The 22267-nt window shown below is 40.1% G+C and overlaps 1 long non-coding RNA gene across 2 annotated transcripts; it reads right to left on the bottom strand.

Annotated features, from left to right (window-relative positions):
* Positions 1 to 14169: 14169 nt before the first annotated feature.
* LOC124126969 lies at positions 14170 to 21072 on the bottom strand. Of its 2 annotated transcripts, none has more exons than XR_007219390.1 (4): positions 20987 to 21072; positions 17264 to 17482; positions 16255 to 16487; positions 14170 to 14981 (listed from the first exon to the last, which is right to left on the bottom strand). It is a non-coding gene; the product is annotated as an uncharacterized LOC124126969 (long non-coding RNA). The 2 variants fall into 2 exon arrangements; XR_006859863.2 differs by having other exon boundaries at positions 17264 to 17437.
* Between the last annotated feature and the right edge of the window lie 1195 nt (positions 21073 to 22267).

Genomic DNA, 22267 nt, shown 5'->3' with positions numbered 1-22267 from the left:
TATTGGTACAAGTATCACTTGTCTCCAACTTTTCATGTATTTTCATGATTGATATAAAACTGTTTTCTATTAAAAAAAATCCGCCTGGCTACGGCACTGAAGTGCACCCGACTTCATGAAACGTCTCAGCTGCACGCGTGTTCGCCGATGGCACACAAACGGGAGACTGCACGTAGGATCAATCTCCTCGTAGCGCTATCCCGTTCGCTGAGCTCTCTACACCACTCTACCACCTTGTCACAGCTCTGCACTGTGCGTGGCGGCCCGCAACCCTGCATGGAGCGGGACTCGCATCGCCTGAGTGTGATGAAAGCAAACAAGTTATGACTCTACACCCTACACCCAGCTAAATTCTACTTCATTTTAACTATCATGTAATTAGTTCAGTGAGAAGTCAAGGGAGACGTTGGGTGCTTTCCTGTTTGTCTGTCAGTCTGGATTCATCTGGGAAATAGAAAGTAAGACGTAAACCACTTGTTGAAAGTTTTTTTTAGAATTTAATTGTCCATAGTTAAGGATGCATAGAACACACGAGTGCATAATAAATACGCGAATAAATAAATATTGTGTACACTGATGAATCAGAGGGGGTGCTAATTGGGGTTGTATATTTATACTCACATGCAAAAGAAACGCAAGTCGATTATGCAGTATACATGTTATTTATTTTCAACAGTAAAGACAAGAAATACTAATAGGGCAAAATTGACAAAAAAATGACTGAAGACAGTTTAATGGATTACAAGACACATGACATAGTTTGTTTTTTTCAAATGTTAAGGGCTTACACAGTTTCGGGTCAATACCCAAAATGTCTGTCAATACCTGTTGTGACCACCATTAGCATTGATCACTGCCACACACATCTCCTGTACATTGACTGGATCAGACGATTTGTGAGGCCCTAGGGATCCTCCTGCACACATCCAGAGAAGCTGTGCGTAGTTCATCGGCAGTTGTAGGGACTGGGCGCACATTGTGCAGACGCCTTTGAACCTCATCGTACAAGTGTTCGATGGGGTTCAGATCGGGGCTCAGGACTCGCCACGGTAGAACACGGATGTTGTGTTGTTGCAGAAAGCCCATGGTAGCTCTTGGCAACATGGGGACGAGCGTTGTCCTGCTGGAAAATATGTTGTTGATGTTGTGCAAAAAATGGAACAACGTGGGGTCTGATCACTTGGTCGCATTAAATCCAATCCCTGCCCATATCATGACGCTAGGTCCACTCCATGGATCCCTTTCCACAACGTTTCTGTCAGCGAAACGATCACCTCGACGCCGCCAAATTCTGACTCTTCCGTCTGCATGGGAGACACAAAAGCGACTTTCACCAGAGAAGATGACACGCCTCCACTCACGATGACGCCAATTGTGATGACCCTGTGCCCACTGAAGTCGTGCTTGTCGATGCCGTGGTTGGATAACAGGACAACGTGCTGGTCGGCAACATCTGAAGTTGTTGGAACGGAGACATCGGACCACAGTGTCCCGGCTAATGTGTCGATTATGTGTCCCTATGGTCTCTCAAGCACTTTCACTTGTACTTAGGAACGGATGTCGCTGGTGTTGACGGGTAATCTGCCGATCTTGTCGAGGTGTGGTGACCCTAGGACGACCGCTCCGAGGAAGGTCATCTGTGGTCTGTGTGGCATTGTATCGATGCAGGGGACGGTAAATTGTGGTTATGTTAACGTTGAAATGACGGGCAACATCTTGGACAGACTCTCCAACTTCCAAACGTCCGATAGCCTGGTTTCTCTGAATTTGAGTTAGGCGTGGTATTGTTGACCAAGGAGTAGTAGGTCCAAAAATCGGCCACAGTTTTATACCCACTACAGTTCGTTATTTCGCGAGATATGGGTGCATGATAACCACATTGAAATGGTGCGTTTTGGCGATTCGTTTTTTACGTTGCGTTTTTACTCGAGACGTCTAAAATGCAACCAAAAATATTGTTAACACCACCAGGCTTCACTACATGCCAAAACTCGTATCAATTTATGGTTCCGTGTTTGTTACCTATTTGCTTAAAACATCTTGCGTTTGAATATATTAGCAAATAAAGCCGTGGGCGCTTTTTAGAGCGGGGCGCTTGTTACGTCGATACGGTACGCTTATACGGTACATGTAACTACATTTGGGGTTAGATGGAAGATTAACAAGAATGGTGTCATGACCGCTTGCACACTGTCGGTAATGAAGACATAGGGAGGGTAACGAAAGGTTGGAAGAAGAATGGATGTAAATAAATGTGACAAAACTCTTTCCATATTCATAAGAATACTTTCACAAACAGAGTCGATTGTACATTTACGACTATATCATCAGCATGTGTTTATGAATCACTATCAAATAGTGATGATACTAGGAGTCCGCGAAAAGGTGAGCGTACTCTGCCTCACCGGTGGTACTCTCACAAACACATGAAAAAACAATTGTTCACCGAGCCGCATCTTACATACCCTCGGAAACACAATCATGTATATCCGCGCGGAGTACAAACAGTGTTCTATAACGTGCAAATGCAAGACTGCTCTCCTCGCCCAGTATTATCAAATAGGTCACGTCAATCTTCAGTTGTCCCTACAGTTGCCTGAGTGCTTGTCTCGCTTATTGACTGACCTGAATTTGAAGGTTGTCAATTCCCTCACTTGTCGATACAGTCTGAAGCAAACGTACCATATTCTCTATGGCTGTACATTGAACGAGGGAGTGAGGTGAGGGTGACTGAGTTAGTGAGTTTGGTTTCACGCAGCTTTGAACAATATTTCAGTAATATCACGGCGCGTCAGCAAGATGTGGAAGAAGGCAGTTCTACTACGTTTTCCTGTTTGGTTAAAACCATGAAAACGGCTAGGGTGCTGACAAACCCAGAAACATAATCAAAGGAAATATAAGATTCGAACTCACGACCATAGGTTTCTGTAGAGCCTGAGGGACAGTAATCGCAATTCTGCACTGACGACAGGAACGCCGGGTCCCCTCTTGCGAGACTTTGTGCAGTATATCTTCATGTGTATTATTTTAAAGAACAAAACCAGTTGCGTTTTTTTGCCGTATTTACAACATTGTATCAATGGCTGTGGAAATCAAAACTGCAAACGTTTTTACCATGGAAGCTTGCTTGGTTGTTTGTCATGGCACCCTTAAGACATAGAACGATGCTCGTAATGTCAGTCACTGGTTTCCAGGTCTCATCATTACTTCGAAAGCTCCTATGAACTAGGTGAAGTGTTAACGTGATAATATGAAACAATGTGCACATGGTTCACTCCCAATTGTCAGACGACCCAATCGCAAGACAGACCAGTCAAGTGTGACCAGTGAAACTGCCTTGTCTTACCCACTAATTAATGAGCTGCTCCTAAATGTGGGCAGAGCATCACTGCAAACACGAAAACGTCGTTTTTTTCCGTATGTGGTCATTGGACGGAAAAACGACTAAAAATTCATTAAAATTGATTAATTGGTCAGCGTCTAGAAAGTGTCCAGAAAAGGGTCGAGTTTCTCAAGCGTAAAATGGACGGAAAAACGATGCTTTTTGCTCCGCCTTGTACAACTGTTAACGGCCAATCAGATGGCGCTGGTCCCCCGACGCACGTGATGTCCAAGGCTTCCTTTCGGAAGCTTTAGGTTTCGTATTTCTGGCATGCCTTGCTCTAGTATCTGTCGCGCGCAGTGCAGCGAGATTTGCTGATAAGCTAGTTTTAGGATATGTTACATGTTAATGGAATTCAGACACGCGCCAAGAAGTCAAACCAAACAATGTTACTAAGTTTATTGTGGTAACGGCTATGTACAGTTACCCCTATCGGATAATGGGTTGTGTTTCATTTGGTTATAACAATAACTATTTTTTTAATGTGAAGTTTACAAGATATACGACTTGGACGCGAGGTCGGTCACATGACGTTCTTCACGTGACTGTATTCTTGAAAAGGCGTAAACACTGACTACTTCCACATTCCTGGGGAAAACCCTTGGAATTCCCTGGTACGAATTCATACAGAAGCGTGGTTGCAAGCCCATTTAAGGATACCCTCGCTACAACCCATCCCAGAGAGAAAAAACACGAAAAAAAATCCAAACTGTCGCAGTGACAATTTACAGAAATCTATGAATTTACCTTAGTATCTATTTGACACATCTTCACAATCACCTTTCAATGATCGGCAAATTGATCAGTGATGCCAAAAGCTTGAAATAGCCACAGGTTAATTAACAACTTCGAAAATATCTCCCGTCACGTTTATCGTGTCGGCCATTTTGACGTATTGTACTTGATGTAAATGTATTACGACGCTCTGTCATTATAATTGACTTACTGAGGTAATTCTGTAAAAGATCTTCTCATCTAATGAGGATATTGTTTGGAATATATGTCTTGTAAACATACTAAAACATATGTTCCTCGCTTTGGGGGGAACTATTTTATTCCGGGGTGGCCCATTAAATCTAGTAGTAAGTCAAGGCACCATGCGAGATCTGTTATTTTATGTGTTTAAATTACGATTTGGGGCGTTAATAAAATACACTGACGCAAGTATATTCTATTCAAATCAATTGGATAATTGAATATGCTTTCTTTTACATATTACATAACATCACTGCACAAAATATGAACAGTTGCAGTAACACACTACGGTAATCGCATTAAACATCATTTTCAACTGCACAGTATTTCAGTATTTCAGTCATATCATGGTGTATCAGACTGATGTGGGATAAAAATCCGAAGTGGTTCAGGTCATCCAATGGGTGTTCGGGAAAAGGTGAGCGTATCCTGCCACACAAGTGGCACCCGTCACAAACACATGCAAGGACAAGTCAATTGTTCACCTGAACAAAGCACGGAAACACATAATGATGCCCGTCCTCAGTTTTACCGAGCATGTAAATTATTTTGTCCGTCAAAAACATGGACGAGTATAAACAATATGTTCATTCACGTAATACATGTCATACATTTGACAAACTGTATTGACTCGGAGCATTATTGTTAATCACAGCGTATGCAGTTGAACTCATCACCCATCCCATTATTGATAACCCTTCTTGAAGATCTATTTAACAAAAGTGCGACAATTGGCCATTTGTCGCATTGTCGCGTGTTCGCATTGTCGCTCTTTGATAATCCTTTTCTTTATTTTACAAAAGGGCGACGATGCCGTAACGCGACATTTTCAAGGTCAAAATATGTCTCGTCGTCGCATTGTCGCCCCATCACAAATGTGTATAAAAGGCATAAAGTTCAGTTATTGTTACAGTTAGGAAGTTCAACCTGATAAATGTACGTCTTGAAATGATAACACAAGTCCGTCCGCGAGTCCATAACGTTTTATTGTGAGCTCTTCTCTAAAAGTCCTTAGTGTTCAACTCCCAGTTCCAAACACATAGTACCTCCTCAATAATCCACATACCTCCAGTGCAGTGGTCTTCCGGAAGATCTTACTCTTTACCGTATTAGACAACTGACGAGTGCACGCCTGACCTGTGACCTCGTTGCAACCCTCGTGATGTGTTTGCCGAAGGGAGAGGTGTAGGAAATGTGTGCCCCAGCCCAGCGCAGAGCTCGCGACACACTGTATACTGATGTATACAGTATATTGCAGTTGATATACTGTATACTGCATGTGATACTTATTTGCGGAAATGTTACAACTTTCAAGATTCAAGATTCAATTTGCATATATTTCATATACAACAGACCGCCGTCATATATCACTGGAATACTGCTGAGAGCGGCGTTAAAACAAATTGTTTTCATAATGGAGCGCTGCAGTCATTTAAAATAGAACCGTATACATATGTACATGTAGTACCAACTCACTCTATTTGTTTCGAATATTCAGCAGAAAATATATTATTAACCAGGTCTTTTGGAAAAGATATCAGATTTTTATAAGCAGCCACATAGGGATGATAAAGGACCCCTCGCTGATTAGGTTCTTGTTTACTTAAGAGCAGAGTTGGCCATGTTAGATGATATAACCAAAATCCGGGAGCTCCGGCGGGGGGCAAGCTGGTCTTGTTAGTGTATGGTATGAGCTGTGACGTTGACCCAAGAGAATAATGTAAAACATGAGACCAACTCAAGTCTATAATGATTGGGAAAGTCTAGATTTCCACAGCTCTAGCCTGAAATTAAGAATTGTTCTATGCTCCATTTTAATTGTATTATTTTCATTTTGTAGACATGGATGGACCAACCAGGAAAGAAATTGATAGAATATTAATATCACATGTTACCACTGATCCAGTTAAATTCATCACACAATAATAAATTAGTATTTGACATTACGGCATTTGATTATTAGGGCATGATCATGTACATGTTCACTGTAGTAATGTACACACCAGTCAACTTGATTATAATTTTTATCAAAGTGTAGCGCGGCATCAACGATTACTTTATGATAGTCTCACTTGTCATCGATGTATTGACATCGAACAATGGACGGCAATTCGAAATTCTTATGGATAGCTTCAATAGGGACAGCGCCGGTGTCAGTACAATTTTCCTAGTTAAAATAAGTATCTACAAATATAATCTGAAGCAGACAAGAACAATATTTTTTTATTAATGCTAACTTTCATGGATAGAAATAAGGCTTGCCAAATCGTTCTAGACTTGAGCTGGATTCCTTTTAAATTTATTATTCTGTATGGTCTGGGAGACGAACGGGCGTCGGTATCGCATGGAGAACTGGGACAGCCTTAATCAGTGTAATCGGATATGTTGTGGAGTTTCGGTTTTGGGCTGTTTGCTGAATATATAGAATTGCGAGTTATGTATACTCTGTATTCTTTCGTCATGGTAGCATATATATTTTCTATGTTGCTTTTTGAATTATCCACAAATAATGAGAACTACAATGTAAACCTCTCTCTGGAGATATGTAATAATACTACTGAAGGGCATATCTGAAAAATGGGACTTCTCGACAAATATTTCTTTCTTAAATACTACCCGTTACAGGCATTCTGATCATTATATCATACTTTGTATCATCATTTGTACAGTTTAAAAGTCAAATAATGGCAAATTGTGTATCTTTCTACATTTTGAATTAATTATATTTTCTGAAATAAAACCTTAGCATCAGATAGTGATATACACGAATATGATCTATACTATTATAAATGAACTAACAATTTCGTATTATGAATTAGATAAACAGAAATATGATAGTAAAACAAATTATTTTAATCTATTCTTGTGAATAGGTAACGAGAGATCTAGGCAACACACTAACGTAGCCATTTATGAAAAATGAAATATTAAAAGTTTAGCGGTTTGAACATGCACATTGAATGACAGGGAAGAAAGCAACGCAATAATTAAATTATGAATCTGATTATGTTATAAATATAACAGAATATATAGAAAATATAAGTTTAATTTCTCATTTTTGGAAGGTGTTTAATAATTATATAGATTTTGTTTGATTGTTTGTTGTTTAACGCCGCACTCAGCAATATACCAGCTATATGACGGTGGTTCGTAAATAATCCAGTCTGGACCAAACAATTTAGTCATTATCATCAAGAGAACCGATCTACGCATTTGGGATACGATGACATGCATCAACCAAGTCAGCGAGCCAAGTCGCCTTCGTACAAGCATGGGTTGTTTAATGACTATTCTAACCCGGATCTTCACGGGTATTTTTTTAAATAATAAGGTACAATGAAATTCTGTATATGTCCATAATAAGTGTGTATAAGTAGATGGATAATATGTCCATACACGCCAAGTAAATCGTATATGCATTAATTTAAATGCAAATGATTCAATGATGAGTTCTTTCACAAGTCCATATTTCAAGGCATGTATTTGATATTCATAATAACTCCACAAAAGCTACACAATGGCAACAAAACGGTACCAGCATCACAGATACCAATAATACATGAGATACATATAATTACTTTAAAGTTAAAATATGTATCTAAATAGAAAATTAGAAGGATACACTTCCGACATTTTTCGTATTTTGTTTTCGTTTGGGGAGAGAAGTTGTGATTGGTATCTGATGGGTGCAAACAGGTGTTCCCTTCCGCCCAGGCCTTGCGGCAATGCTATAGCCCAAAATGAAACAAGCCTTGTTCAACAGGTTCAGACTCAAATTTCTATCCCACTTGGGCTCCTTTTGAATTTAAATATAATTTCTCGTGTCGATATGTGTCAGAAGAAATGAAATATTACAGCACTGGTGAATAGGTTATATGCGCATGTCAGCGTCGATCCTATAATATCCTTTTATGCAAGATACATATATACTGATGAATTAAGGCAGTAATACTACGCAAATATATGTCCAGATGCATACATCAGTATCATCTCGTGATCTTAATTCGTGCTTTGAGCCCTTTTTCTACCGGAGATTCTGGGGTGTTACATCACATCAGAAAGCCAGGTCCAAATTCAAGTCAAAATTTCATGGTCCGTCTTGTATGTTGGAAACCAATATTGCAATATGGCTAAATATTGCTGAACGTGGTATTAACACGATTACTCACATAACTATTCCATTTTCTACAGTCATCTGCGAACACTATCTTTAAGGAGGTATATCTGTATCATCCAAATGTCCATACATATATGTCCACATTTATATGTATAAAGCAAGTCGTCCTGCACTCTTCCTTAAAAGATAAATGTTAAGCATTTCCTCTGTGTGGATTTATATAATGTAATATCGTTTTAATGTAATGCTGATGCAGTAAACGTACCACAGACCTGATGCTAGAATAACATCTAATTTCTGAAATGAACATACTTTACAGAAAAAAAAACAGTTGTTTAAACAATACTTATAAAATATAAGAACAAGGAGCCAAGAGCCAAATATTGGGCTGTGTTGGACATATTTGTTTCGGGGTCTTATGACAGACAAACCTGATGCCTTTAAGTATAAAGATAAGTAAGTATAGATGTTGTACATGTTCAAATATGTTCGTGATTAACCCAACCTTGAAAAATATTGAAAGATGAGTGGTAACTATTTATGCCATTATTTCAAATTAGAATGAGAGCACATCAGGAAAGCATGGTACTTTAATATACGTATCTTGTTAACCCAATATTCTTTTTTAAGTAAGAGCAGCATGTATATCGAGAGTATAGGTTTGGTGCGTGACTTATCACACAGTACTTTCAGAAAGTGTGCATATTCTGTTTATCGGCAATAAATAGCATAAGACGATTCATACGGGTAAATACGATTTACTTCAGAACTAGTATAGATTATTTAAGGTTAGGGGGAAATGTATGTAATTAACAGAACTTTGGCCGGGTTTGAAGGATTTGGGTCCTGGCTTGGGCTTTGTGTTGGACGTGTAGACGGCATTTCCAGGTTTGACGTATCAATGACAAAAATGATGTCAGATGCAATTCTCTGCCTTTTCGGGTGAACAATTGGCTTGCCTTTGGATGTGTTTGTGGCGGGTGCCACTAGTGGATCGGAATGAGCTCGCGTTTTTGCGAGCATCCAATGTCATCATTTATTATGATGAATCATGAAACATGCTCCTGATGTTGTCGCAATGGTGCAGTTGGCGCTACTTTTGGCAAGGGTTTCTCATGATAATGGAAATGCTTATGTCGCTTTTGTTGACAGATAAACATGAAAAGATATGATGTTAGTGTATATGGTCATGTAATTAAGAAACAAACGACGAGTGGGAGTTGTTTATTGTACGATAAACAACGACCGAGACTCGTTTATTTCTATATGAGATATCAACATTACGTACAGCCTCTTTTAGGGTGTTAAATTAGGAAAAAATACACGCTTTACAATATTTACCCGAACTTAAATAATGATGATTCCTTGAATAGAATCCGACAGCGGCCTTGCTAGATAAATCCATTTTAGGATTTGAGTTTGGTCCCGCATATTCTCACAATTTTCTCGTCAATCATCTGTACCTTTTCTCCCAATACCGATTGTCATATCACTCTCACTTTCGGATTCTCCAGCAACATTTATTGGGAACAACTCACTAGACACATACCTCTCAAAAATAAGGTCAAATTTACAAATTTTACTTTTCAAGTTGCGAGTGCATGTTCGAATCTCAATTAATGACGTCATGCTATAACAATGTTTTATCGTGAAATAAATATCGCTTCCTTCTTTGTTCTTTGTGATTTATCGCGTAGCTATCTTATATCATCAAATGCCAATTTCTAATTGCTTTATCATGACGTATCCGTGTCATGTAGCAATAACATACACAAATATCGTTGACTTCGACGTTGAATAGTGTCATCAAATATGATTATCCTCTTGTGTGCAATATTTCTGGTTGATAAATCTAACATATTCTTACTTTAAGAATAGCGACTATACATTATTATATATCCCTTATCAGGTCTCTGTAACATTTGCAAAATGATACAAATATAAAAATTCAACTGAACCTAAATGTAATGTTTTTATATCCTTACGTTGCTGAGTGCAGCATTTAACAACAAACAAACAAAACATAATATCTTTAAGAATTATGTTAACAATTCCGATGCTAAAAATAATCTCACAATCTCCATACCTCTTTCTCTCTATGAAAACATAATAACTTTTTTTTAATAATCTGAAGGAATATTAATGGCAATACTATCATAATTATCATCATTATTTATGTTACTTATCCTCAAGTGAAGTAGTCCTCCACACTATACATTCAGTGAAGAAGCCCATGAACATATGAACTATGTAACATACATTCATGGAAATTAGATGAACAGTTGAAGTTAGCAAATGATATTATTCGGTCGAACGTCTATCAGCCATCTATTCTATTCATGAAGAACATTTCACGTGGGACCAACAGAGGGAATTATGACTATCGACTTGCTAATTATTTTTTATATTCATGCCAGCTCAAACGATCTATTGGCTTGATTTATTGTTATGGTATCCACAAAATAAGTAGGATCCGATTTTTTCCGTTTTTGTTGAAATAAAACTGAATAATATTTGCTGTTTACATATCAAAGTTTGCCAAATTGTTACAAAATGTTTGCCCACAGCAAGGCTACGTATCCCCAACATATTGTGCTAGGCACAATATCACTGGACTGAGGGAGGGCGGTATTCCTCCTTGTGGGTCACCTGCTTGGCAATATGGGACGGGAAAACTGCAGGGGGTGAGGGCAGTTAAGTTGATGGTACAGACAGATAAGAGAGATCATTTTACAAATGTGAAACCTCAGTCCACAAAGGAAGAGGCGAAAGCTGAAACTTGGTGAGGTTTACAGAATAAAGGCATTTAATAAAACAATTAATGCGTGTGTGTGTGTGTGTGTGTGTGTGTGTGTGTGTGTGTGTGTGTGTGTGTGTGTGTGTGTGTGTGTGTGTGTGTGTGTGTGTGTGTGAGAGGTAGAAGAAGAATTGTACACCATAAAAATGGCTACGTATGTAGTTGGGGTAGATATGTTGAATGCCCGGCCAGTATGACCTTTGAGTCACTACAGTTTCAGTCATTAAAATGCGTAAAACAGTATTTGAGTGAAAGAAAACACTATAAGTGAGTGAAACAAAAAACCTCAGTACAGGCACACCCAGTCCCCCAACCCCAAGTCTGCATGTACCAATACTCATACCTGCCACATCCTCAACCACTTAACTTACTCACACAATCATCTGACAACATGTTCGCCAACCCTCGTATCACAACGCATGCACGCATGCACGCACGCACGCACGCACGCACGCACGCACGCACGCACGCACGCACGCACGCACGCACGCACGCACGCACGCACGCACACACACACACACACATCAACATGTACATATTATATATCAGCAAACAGAGATTATTATAACGCAATAGATTTCATCCGTCAAAACATCACAGAAAGAGGGGCAGCCTGGAATTTTACAATGGCATCTGAATGCACTAAGACGTTCAACTGGTCAGGAGGTGAGAGTTGCGGAAGATTACGGTAAACTTCAGTTACAGATCTCCATTACGAATATCTAAAGTATGAATAAAGATCACAGCTTGCTATGACGTGTACTTCATGCCTGCAGAATTAGCAATGTCCTTAGCCTCTAAATTGTATGTCTAAATGCTTATGTAGACAAAGACCCAAATGTATATAGGCATGACCATATTATATTCTACGCAAATATCACCACATTTAAAAACAAAGCTAGATTGAGTCTTTGAAGGGCATTAAGAACTGATACACACAAGGAAAAATATTTATGGATGTCAACGGAGGAACACTGCGTTTCGGAATATATACTTTCTCCTTCATCAGGTGCATATTATTAAATGCTATGAGGCAGAGAACATATATTTGTACCTGTAAGAACAACAAAAGTAAAAAGATAGCAAAGAAGGGAACGCAACAAGGGAAGCCAACAGATAACTGGCATGGCGCTGATTACCCCGCCTCCCGTTTGCCCATTGTCCATTTCCCATTACCAATCATTCATAAGTTAAGTTTTGGCTTTAATTTGTCAATTGATAATCAACCACCAACGTCTATTATCTCCACCCTAAAAATATGTAGTTTACTGAGAAAGTGGTATCCAAATATAATGTGTGTTACTGTTGACCACTTTCTTAAAGGCATTGTTGGTTCAAAGTTTTCGGTCATAGAAGCCGTGCCATTTTTCTCTTGTCAGAGGAGTACACAAAGTATACGTCATCTGGACTAACATTTTTGGTTCGGTGGCTGGGTTAGATTGGGTGCCTCACTCACAGTGTTGGTTCAAATCCCGGACGGGACTCAACCCAAGAAAGTACGAGAATCTGTACTTTACTCAGAAAGTGTTATCCCAATTATAACATTTGTTGTCAAGAAAACACAATAAAGGTATATTCGGCTTTGGATGGGTAATGACATCACAGACATATACGGATATTGATGATGACTTGGAGGAGCTTCGTGACGCACGTCTTCTCAATTCAGGGATTGGTAAATCCAAATATGTGTGTGCGCGTGCGTGCGTAAATGTGGGCCTGTTGGATGTTACATAAAACATTCATCTTGAGCGGGATGGTAGTTCGAGTTGGACTAGCATGTTAACTATATGATCTTCTTTAGGCAGAGAATGCCGCGCATGAATGTATTGATGAAATTCCCAGGTACATGGGGCCTTTTCGTCCCCAGGAATACCCACAGTGGAGACTTCAATGGGGATAGGGTGTACACAATGTGCTACCTGGTAGATTGTGTCATCACACCGGACAACGTTGGTCTTTGACTGATTTTGGCGTAAAACACACTTATTCATTTACTTATATCGGAAATTGAATGTTCATCTTAATTGTTATTGTTGAACATGTAATATATTTTTAAAGAAATAAAACAGTGACATAATAACTACAACTTTATGTGAGCGCGAGTAGCTTTTTTGGAATGAGATGAATAAGTCTTATAAAAGTGTAAGCTTCTTCACATCCGTGTAACTATGAATTGACTTTATTGGGTAATCAAAAAAGAGATAGGACATAAAATAGCCAAATTTCATACGATTTCACTTGTCCACCATCTTGGATGCAAGGCGAAAACATTTCAGCGCGTTTGAAGCCACTGAGAATGCCCCCTGCAGAGTTGAACTTTTCTGCGGTGGCGCGGCTGAGTTGACCAGAGGCTATCAGCAGTATTTCCTGTCCAGGTTATTTAGGTCAGTTGTTTGTGCGTGCGTGTGTGTGTGTGTGTGTGTGTGTGTGTGTGTGTGTGTGTGTGCGTGGGCGTGTGTGCGTGTTTGCGTGCGTGCGTGTGTGTGTGTGGGGGGGGGGGGGGGCGTGGGGGGGGGGGGGGGGTGAGATTGGGGGGATAGATGATAGATATAGCAACAAGTAAGGTCATCTTGAGTGGGAGGGTATTCGTAGATGGATTAGCATATGAACTATGATTCTCTTTAGGCAGAAAATGAGGATCCACGATGTTCGACCTGGTAGAAGAGTGTTATCAAACCTCACAGCATTGGTTTTTTGACTGACTGTAGCGTCAAAACAAACTCATTCATTTACTTGAACTGAATGTTCATCTTAATTGTTATGGATAGTCACGGAGCCATGATCCAGAGAACAGGGTGTCATTAGATAGAAATAAACTATGTAATAATAGGATTACCAGAAAAACGGGGTTTTACACACAAGCCAATAAACTTCGCTCATTAACACCAGAGTAAGCACTAAAAGATAATGCAGCTCGGTCAGATATCATAGAAAGTCCACTCGTTTCGTAAAAATAGTATTTAACAAGAATAACTGTAGTATTCTCCATGGCCCACTTACTGAAAAAAAAAATATTCATACAATATAATGCACTGATACAAAGTTTTCCCAAAGCATACGGAATCTCTTCTAAAAGCAGAGCCCATTGCACAAAGCATAAGCATGTGGTTATGAATCACTATCAAATAGTGATAAAAGCAGGTGTTTGCAAAAACATCATCAGTCAGAGCAGGTTCATCATTTTACAACTTTAAATGTAGTTTCAAAGTTAATCTGGGTTGTCCATGAAAGCTCGAAAGGTGGGAGGTTTAAAAGTGGGAGAACATTGACGGCGTTTTCCCTGAACCTCTCCTCTATAACCATCTGCAGGAACACGTGACCTTGCGCCAGGGTGACCACGTGACTCATATGCCGTTTCACGTGATACGGAAAATCTGCGAAGTCATCTCCAAATATATCCATGCCGTACCGGAGGCCCAGTTCGCAGTTGCTAGGCGTGCCAAACGTGAGTAATGTTGTTTCGCCTTTATTGCCTTTTGACCTCAGACACAGTGCTTCCGGTTCCAAGATGTACTTCATATTGCTGGGGAGGAAGCGGAGTGGTGTCCAATCTATCACAATTTTTTTCACTGGAAAAAGACTTTTGCGTGATTCTTCAGAACAAAGAGGTCCAGTAGATCACTTGACGTCATTTCCTGCAAGACCGGATATGGTCCTTCTAGCTCACGAACATGTGTGTCTGACATCTTGAATCGACCATGAACCAGGCTCTGTGGATGTAATATACAATAGGTTTAGGGAGGACAGTGTTACATAATACAGTAAAATTATGGTAATAGAAGTTTAATGCTACCTTCCGGCATCGATACCTACCACAAATCCAATTTAACAAGTACATCATGTGGTATTTGACGTCTCCACATCTCTGAATAGTATATTTTAATTATATTACGGCCAGCCAGCTTTAATGTCATTCCAGTTTCAATTGTTTGCCATTTCAACGAAAAGAGAACAGAAGATTAAGGAATGAGAAATCATAACATGTTATGAAGCCAAGGTATGGCTAACAAATCACAGATCGTGAAGAAAGTGGGACTAGAAATCTATCCGATGGAGCTGAACTTGACTGAGGGATGAAGAACTGCACACAGAGCCACTGAACCACACCTTACTCACATTTGTGGGTATTTTGCCTGTTCTTTCATGGTCGTGCTCATTAATATTATTACCAGGAAGGTTCCACGCCATCAGGATACGAGGAGTGAGTGAGTGAGTTGGATTTTAACGCCGCTTTTAACAGTATTCCAGTTACATCACGCGTGACAGCCTAATGTTGGAGGAAAGCCCGAAGTGATGCAGGTCTAAGACGTTTACCACTTCGGTGAAACCCACGAGCACGGGTATGGTGCTTACAAACCTAGAAACATAATCGGGGAGAACCGGGATTCGAACCCACAATCATAGGTTTCTGGCGTGCCCAAGGGACGCAACTCTGCACAGCGCCTTAGACGACTGGGCCACCCGTGCCCCCCAGGATACGAGGAGACTCAATAAGCCAAGTCACCGAGCATTACATTATGAACTTCCCTGTTCCGGGTTAAAACAGGTCCCCAGTAACCTAAGATGGTCGGCATAGGCGACGAAATGAATCGGGCTGTCAGGCTCGGCGTCGTCACGATATTGATCACTGGATTGACTGGCCCAGGCTGAATTATTTACAGTACGCTGACATATGGCCCGGATATTGCTGAGTGCGGCGTTAAACAACGAACAGACGTAGTCAAAGACACACGAATGAGAATACCTCGGGTCTATTAGTTTGCGTTTAAAGCTTTGGACACATGTAATTTCGGGTCAAGATATGCTTGTTTAACTGACAAGAAAACGTTATTCAAATATGACCAAGTACATCAAAAAGACACTCACTGCACAATACGAACACAGTTGATGGTTCTGCTCCAGTTTTGTAATATCCTAAAAAATCCCATTTTGTATGTTGCATGTTTGTCATCAGTAATTTCTCGTACGAGTTTTAACACTAACCTTTCTATTTAATTCTGTGTGTTTTCTTAACAGGTGATCTTTATTAGCGTCGTAGTTGTGATTGCCGGTCGTCATCACGTCATATTTGATGGACGGTATATCCCCATACTGACGTAGACGTATTTATTGAGTTTGCCGTAGATCCCTTGTCCTCGGAAACCTTCCTTCGTCCGGGCTCCTCTGATCATGAAGGTCTGCCCATCATCGATGATGAATGCTGAGCAAAGGGCAATCTGCAATGCAATGTTATAACTCCAAAGTTCTAGATTATTGCACTTATATGCGTGCGTGCCTGCGTGCCTGCGTGCATTCCAGTCCGCAATAAATAACAGTTTTATAGTGATACCATACTGAGATACCATGCCACAGTTTAACATAAATACCCCACTCAGACACAGTATACAGACTCCGAGCCGACCAGTTTCATTATCCCCTTAATGCCTACTGCGGGACACACAATGTCTCATCTTATGACGTCTTTTGGTATGACGCGGCCGGGGAACGAATCACTGACATTCCGCTCTCCAAGCAGACGCTCTATCCATTAAACGGAAGCAGTCACATTTTAAAACATACATTATATTAACCTAATCATGTTTGCTTGTTTAAAGCCATACTAAACGATATTCCATCTCTTTGACAGTAGTCTGTAAAAAAATTAATCAACTCTGAAACTGACAACCAGTGATTGATCTCCGACGCCGTCAGGGTAGATGACATGCAACCAACCTAATGACACAGCGTGACCACCCGATCCACTAAGTAGTATCTTACGAAAAGAATAGGTTGCTGGGGACCAATTTTGAACCGAAATTCCGACAAGGGACTCGTAGTGCAACTAGAAACAGTCAAACAAGACCACCCTCCAAAACAGTATAATACCCGCCATTGGTACAAATAACCTCAGACACACTTCAGGCTAGCGTAGTAATGCTCATAAATATTAACGAATATAGAATAGAGTATAGCAGTCTTCAGCGAAAAACGACTTCGTGGAACCTTCACTTACATTTTCATCTCCGATCACGTAGACGTATGATCTGTTGTTTGGGTCGTCGATGTATGTGTGGTAGCGATGCCCGAGATAGTCCATCCCCTGGTACACATCACCAATCTGCATCAACTCATCGAAGTCGTCGTGAGTGGCGCGACGAATTGAGTGAGCCGCCATTTTGAAAATTTGCTAAATTAGGAATAGGGATCCAAGACGATTGTGTAATGTTGCCTTCTGATGAATAAAAAGAAGACCTGTAAGATCTACCAAGGAAAAAAGGTTTCATCAAAAAAAGAATGAAATATACACTCATTGCGGGATAAATGACTTTGATAGGTGTTGAGAATTAACTGTTACTTGAATGAAAGGGGGTAACTCTTGTATCTGTCTGTCTGTTACAGTTGGCTTATTCACCCACCTTAAAAAAATACAAACCAGATTTTAGTACCGAAATAATGCAATTAATATTTTCATTAAATATGTATTCACCTCAGTACACAATAAGAATTACTTTGAATAATGAGAAAGCATTGTTTTAAGAATAATGACAGACACCAAACTCTGCCCAAACAGGTCCATTGTCCACCACTGTATGGAGCTCAGGGGCGTCTGCTGCACCCAAATATGATATTTCCTTACAACTTTTAATGAATGACTTGGTCTTCATTACACAGTTGCCTCAGAAGAATAGTTTTAGAGTTATATCCCCTTACTTTCTTGACAACTTATTTTATAGCAGTTCATTCCTTATGCACCTCAAATGAATGGAATATGAACTCACTGTTTGGAAAGTTATGCCACATCCAACATGTAGACCATGCCAAGGTCTATCACATCTTTATGCATACACTTAATTATAGATATAAGATAGTTACGCTATATATCACAGAGAATAATGAAGAACAAAGCGTGGCTTATTTCACGATAAAACATTCTTTTATCATAACGTCATTTCTGTGAATCGAATATGCGCTCTCAAATTGGATGATTTTTTAGGGAAGTGTCCAGTGAGTTTTTTTCCCATAGATGTAGCTGAGCTACACAGATAAAGGTAGTGGCAGAACGACCACACACAAAAGTGGGAGACAGGACAATCTGTATTAGGAGAAATGGTACAGATAATCGACGTGAGGATTGTGAGAATATGCTGGAAATACCAAACTTAGCCAACCTGTTCGTAAAATGGACTTGTTTGACATTTCTGAAGTCAGTTTCTGAAGCTTGTACAGTTTATCAACATCCTTAAAGACGCAGTTCATAATGTTGATATCAAATACAAGAAATAGACGACTCGTAGTCGTTGTTTATCGTACAATAAAACACTGCTGCGCCCCTCATGGTGTGTTCTCCCTGCAGTGTTTTATTGTACGATAAATAACTCACACTCGTTGTATACAATATGTACATTTGATATTTGATATCTGCATCAACAGATACCCTAACATGAAATTAATACATCCTGTGAACATATACTAGTAGTTCATATAAATAGCACAGACAGATGTGAAAGTTTCATTATATGTTTGCCATGACAATCTGATTGTTAATGTTGTGGTAAGTGCATATTCATATCTTCACAATTATGTATAATTAATCAATCCATTGCGATTTCCCTCTAACACTGTCTAACGGGTCTTCTGTCTTGCAGTCATCCCACACCATACCATAACGATGCCGGCCCCGAACCGGTCTTCTTCCATGACACAATGATTGACGTAACGTTCACTTCGACGTCGGTACACTCGAATCCGTCCATCGCTGTGGCTGAAGTGAAAACGAGACTGTTCAGTGAATAAAACTTGTCCCCACTGCATGGCCTTCCAGCGTAGACGCTGTCTGCACCACTGTAGACGTGCTTGACGGTGGTTTCCTGTCCATATGGGACGTCTGGCGACAATCCCTGCACATCTGAGGCGACGAAGTACGGTTTGTGATATATTCGTCGAAGGCTAGGGATGCTTCTTGCAGTCACTGTTGCTGGCTGGAATCGATTTCGTAGGTGTGTTGTTCGAATCCAGTTGTCTTGTCGATTATTGGTTACGCGTGGCCTACCACTCCAAGGATGGTCTCTGACTGCATTCGTCTGTTGCCAACGTTGCCATAAACACCAAATATTGTTTCTGTGGACGTAAAATTGTCAACATCACGTTGACTTGATCCTGCTTCAGGCGTGCCAATGGCTCGCAGACGCTCATTTTCGGACTGGCGTGGCATTTCGTAATGTTGAATAATTGCGTAATTTTGTTGTTTCTCTGAGTGGTTGTTGTCAGCACGATGCTAAACAATGCATATGGAATCCCGTCAACGCAGATGTTTTTTAAGTATTTTCTTGGGTAGTGAAATGCATTGGGCTTGCATAATAGTTTGTGTGACTTGATTCCATACATGTACTACAATATTGAAAACCAAATTTTACTTGTTTGAAAAAAACACTAAAATATTGGTGTCACAGGAACTTTTGTTGTTGAGTATAGAAGTTGATATCCATAAATTGTGTCTCCGTTGTCATCCGTCAATTTCTGAGAAATGCCTGTTAAAGGTTTTATCCACAAATCGTGTCCACTTTGACGACTCAACAACACCACCTGTAAGAGTCGTCTGTTCACGGGTGGCGGGGGAACGAAGTAAAGGTTAGACGACGAGGACCCAGTGTCTAATCGTTGAAATGGTCAATTAAACCACGAGGCGCGCCGAGTGGTCTCACATTCTTAAACCGTGTCCAACATTTATGACACCTTCAATGCTTAAAAAACTTTATTTTGTTAAAGGTATTTTGAAAGATATTCAGGAACTCTGAGCTCACCTGTGAGAACACTGTGTGAGTCGGCCCTGCGTGTTAAGCACGTGAAATGTGTTCCCCGAGCCTTTCGCACGTGCACCTCGCACTTTACCAATTTGGGTAATGAAATGCATGTCCCGGGGCAAGTATACCATTCATTTTGGACCAACTCGAACACATTTATCAATCAACTAACTATTACTTGTCCATGTTGATGTGCCTATTATGAGCAAATATAGCCCTGATCAAGATAATAGTAATTTCTTTTCTATCTGTTCGTTTGGTTGAACGAAAAGCTACAAAATCACAAATACTGTTCAAATACTGGAATGCAAAGAGTAACATACTATATACCAATCGCATAAAACACATTTCGCAGTTCATAAAGGGAAAAACAATTGGTACTGATGTCATTAAATATTTAGTTGTCAATTTCATACCCTTTCTCCCATGTCGCCGTGGCAGAAGACTACATTCGTTTTCCATCAGTGCAGACTGGCGACAAAGATTTTCATGAAATTGTTCTATCATCAAGACAAATGATAGGGAAAAAAAAATTCGCCAATGCCAAGTTGTGTTTAACTAACAATTCACTTAGCAACAATTCAGTTAGTTAGACCACGGTCAAAGACAAAGTAGCCCTGGTTTATATGTAAATAATCGCGTCCCAATTCTGACCCATCCTGAATTATCCAATGTGTTATCTCCATTCCGCCTTGATATTGACAAACTCGCTATCAGAGTTTTGAGCCCGATTGAAATGAGAGAAATTCTATGCTAAATCGATGCAGTGTTGACGTCCCTTCCGAAACGAAGCTATGGTGGCGCATGTGTCAAGGGTATTTATTAGAGATACAATGCACTGGCTAATCTTGAGCGGGTCTGACCTGGAATCCCTACAGTATTCCGACCCTGACGCAAACATTTACAAAACAGTACCTTACCGTACCTTACAGTACCTTATATTACCGTTACATCCACTGTACGTGTGTCTATGGCGGCTCATCGACAGAGTAGGACACATACACAAATAGGCCAGGTCAAGGAGCACTGATGTCGTGTGTTTATACAGTGAGTCACGTGGTTACAGTTCTCCTGGATATTGACAATGTTCGTATATGTTGTTTCACAGTGATCTTGAAATGTCAGCACATTATTTATTACTTGTAATACGATATTCATCTTATATTACGGACATTTATTGCATATATAGAGGTTATTATACGAGCTTGTGTGTCATACTGGTCTTACGAAACGAGTGTCAGAATTATTGTATTTGCCAAGCGAAAGCGAGTTTCGTTAAACCACCATGAGAAACATGTTAGCGTAGTAATTTCTTTATTCGCCATTATTTCTTAATCCCTTTGAGCTCCCCTTTAGAGAAAAATTCACTGATCACCACCGCTGTCCTAGAAAAACACAATTTGTCGAATGACTTCAACAACCTGACATCGTTCTGGTATGACGTCATTCCATCCTTACGTCACAATGAGATTCGAATCACGTCAACAATGCCGTCGGGATGACGGAAACAATGCGCGAGAATGGATACTGGCATTAGTGCACATACGATGTTTATGAACTCGGTTATTTCGAACCCTGTGGGTTATACATCAAGCTATAGCACGCGTAAAATATGCAATAAACTTTGCAACAATGGTATAGCTCGGTGCAGCAAACAGTAAACAAAATTTCGATTATCTTATGTTCTAAACTTTCGAACAAAAGAGAATACACCCATGTTTAGCCCAGCAGTACAGAACCATCAACATTGACATTCAGATTATGACCTTGGCTTGTTTAAGAAAACTGTGGAAAGCCTTGTTTTCATCAGGAGTCTTGACATGCTTCACAAGAGGATCATAAGACAAAGAAATAACAATTCTACCATGAAGAGCCTCTACGTTAATCAAACCACCGACTTTAGCATAGGTTTTCATATGCTTATGGAATGGCTTTTGTCGTTTTTCAAGACACACACACGCACAGACTGAGGCACACACACAGGCACACACACAAACTAACACACAAACACTAACACATAAACACACTCTCACACACACTCTCTCACTAAGGCAAAATACAGGCAAACACACTGGGGTTTAAGGCAAATACAGGGAAACGCAGGCAAATAAGGCAGACACTGAGGGATTAAGGCAAATAAAGCAAACTCTCGGGGGTTAAGGCAAATACAGGGAAAACTGGGGGATTAAGGCACATACAGGCAAACACACTGGGGG

The sequence above is a fragment of the Haliotis rufescens genome, unplaced genomic scaffold, assembly GCF_023055435.1.
Source record: "Haliotis rufescens isolate VD_foot unplaced genomic scaffold, xgHalRufe1.0.p SCAF_8, whole genome shotgun sequence".
NCBI lineage: Eukaryota > Metazoa > Mollusca > Gastropoda > Lepetellida > Haliotidae > Haliotis > Haliotis rufescens.
Note: the sequence above shows the minus strand (reverse complement) of the source record. Positions and strands in the feature narration are given on the sequence as shown.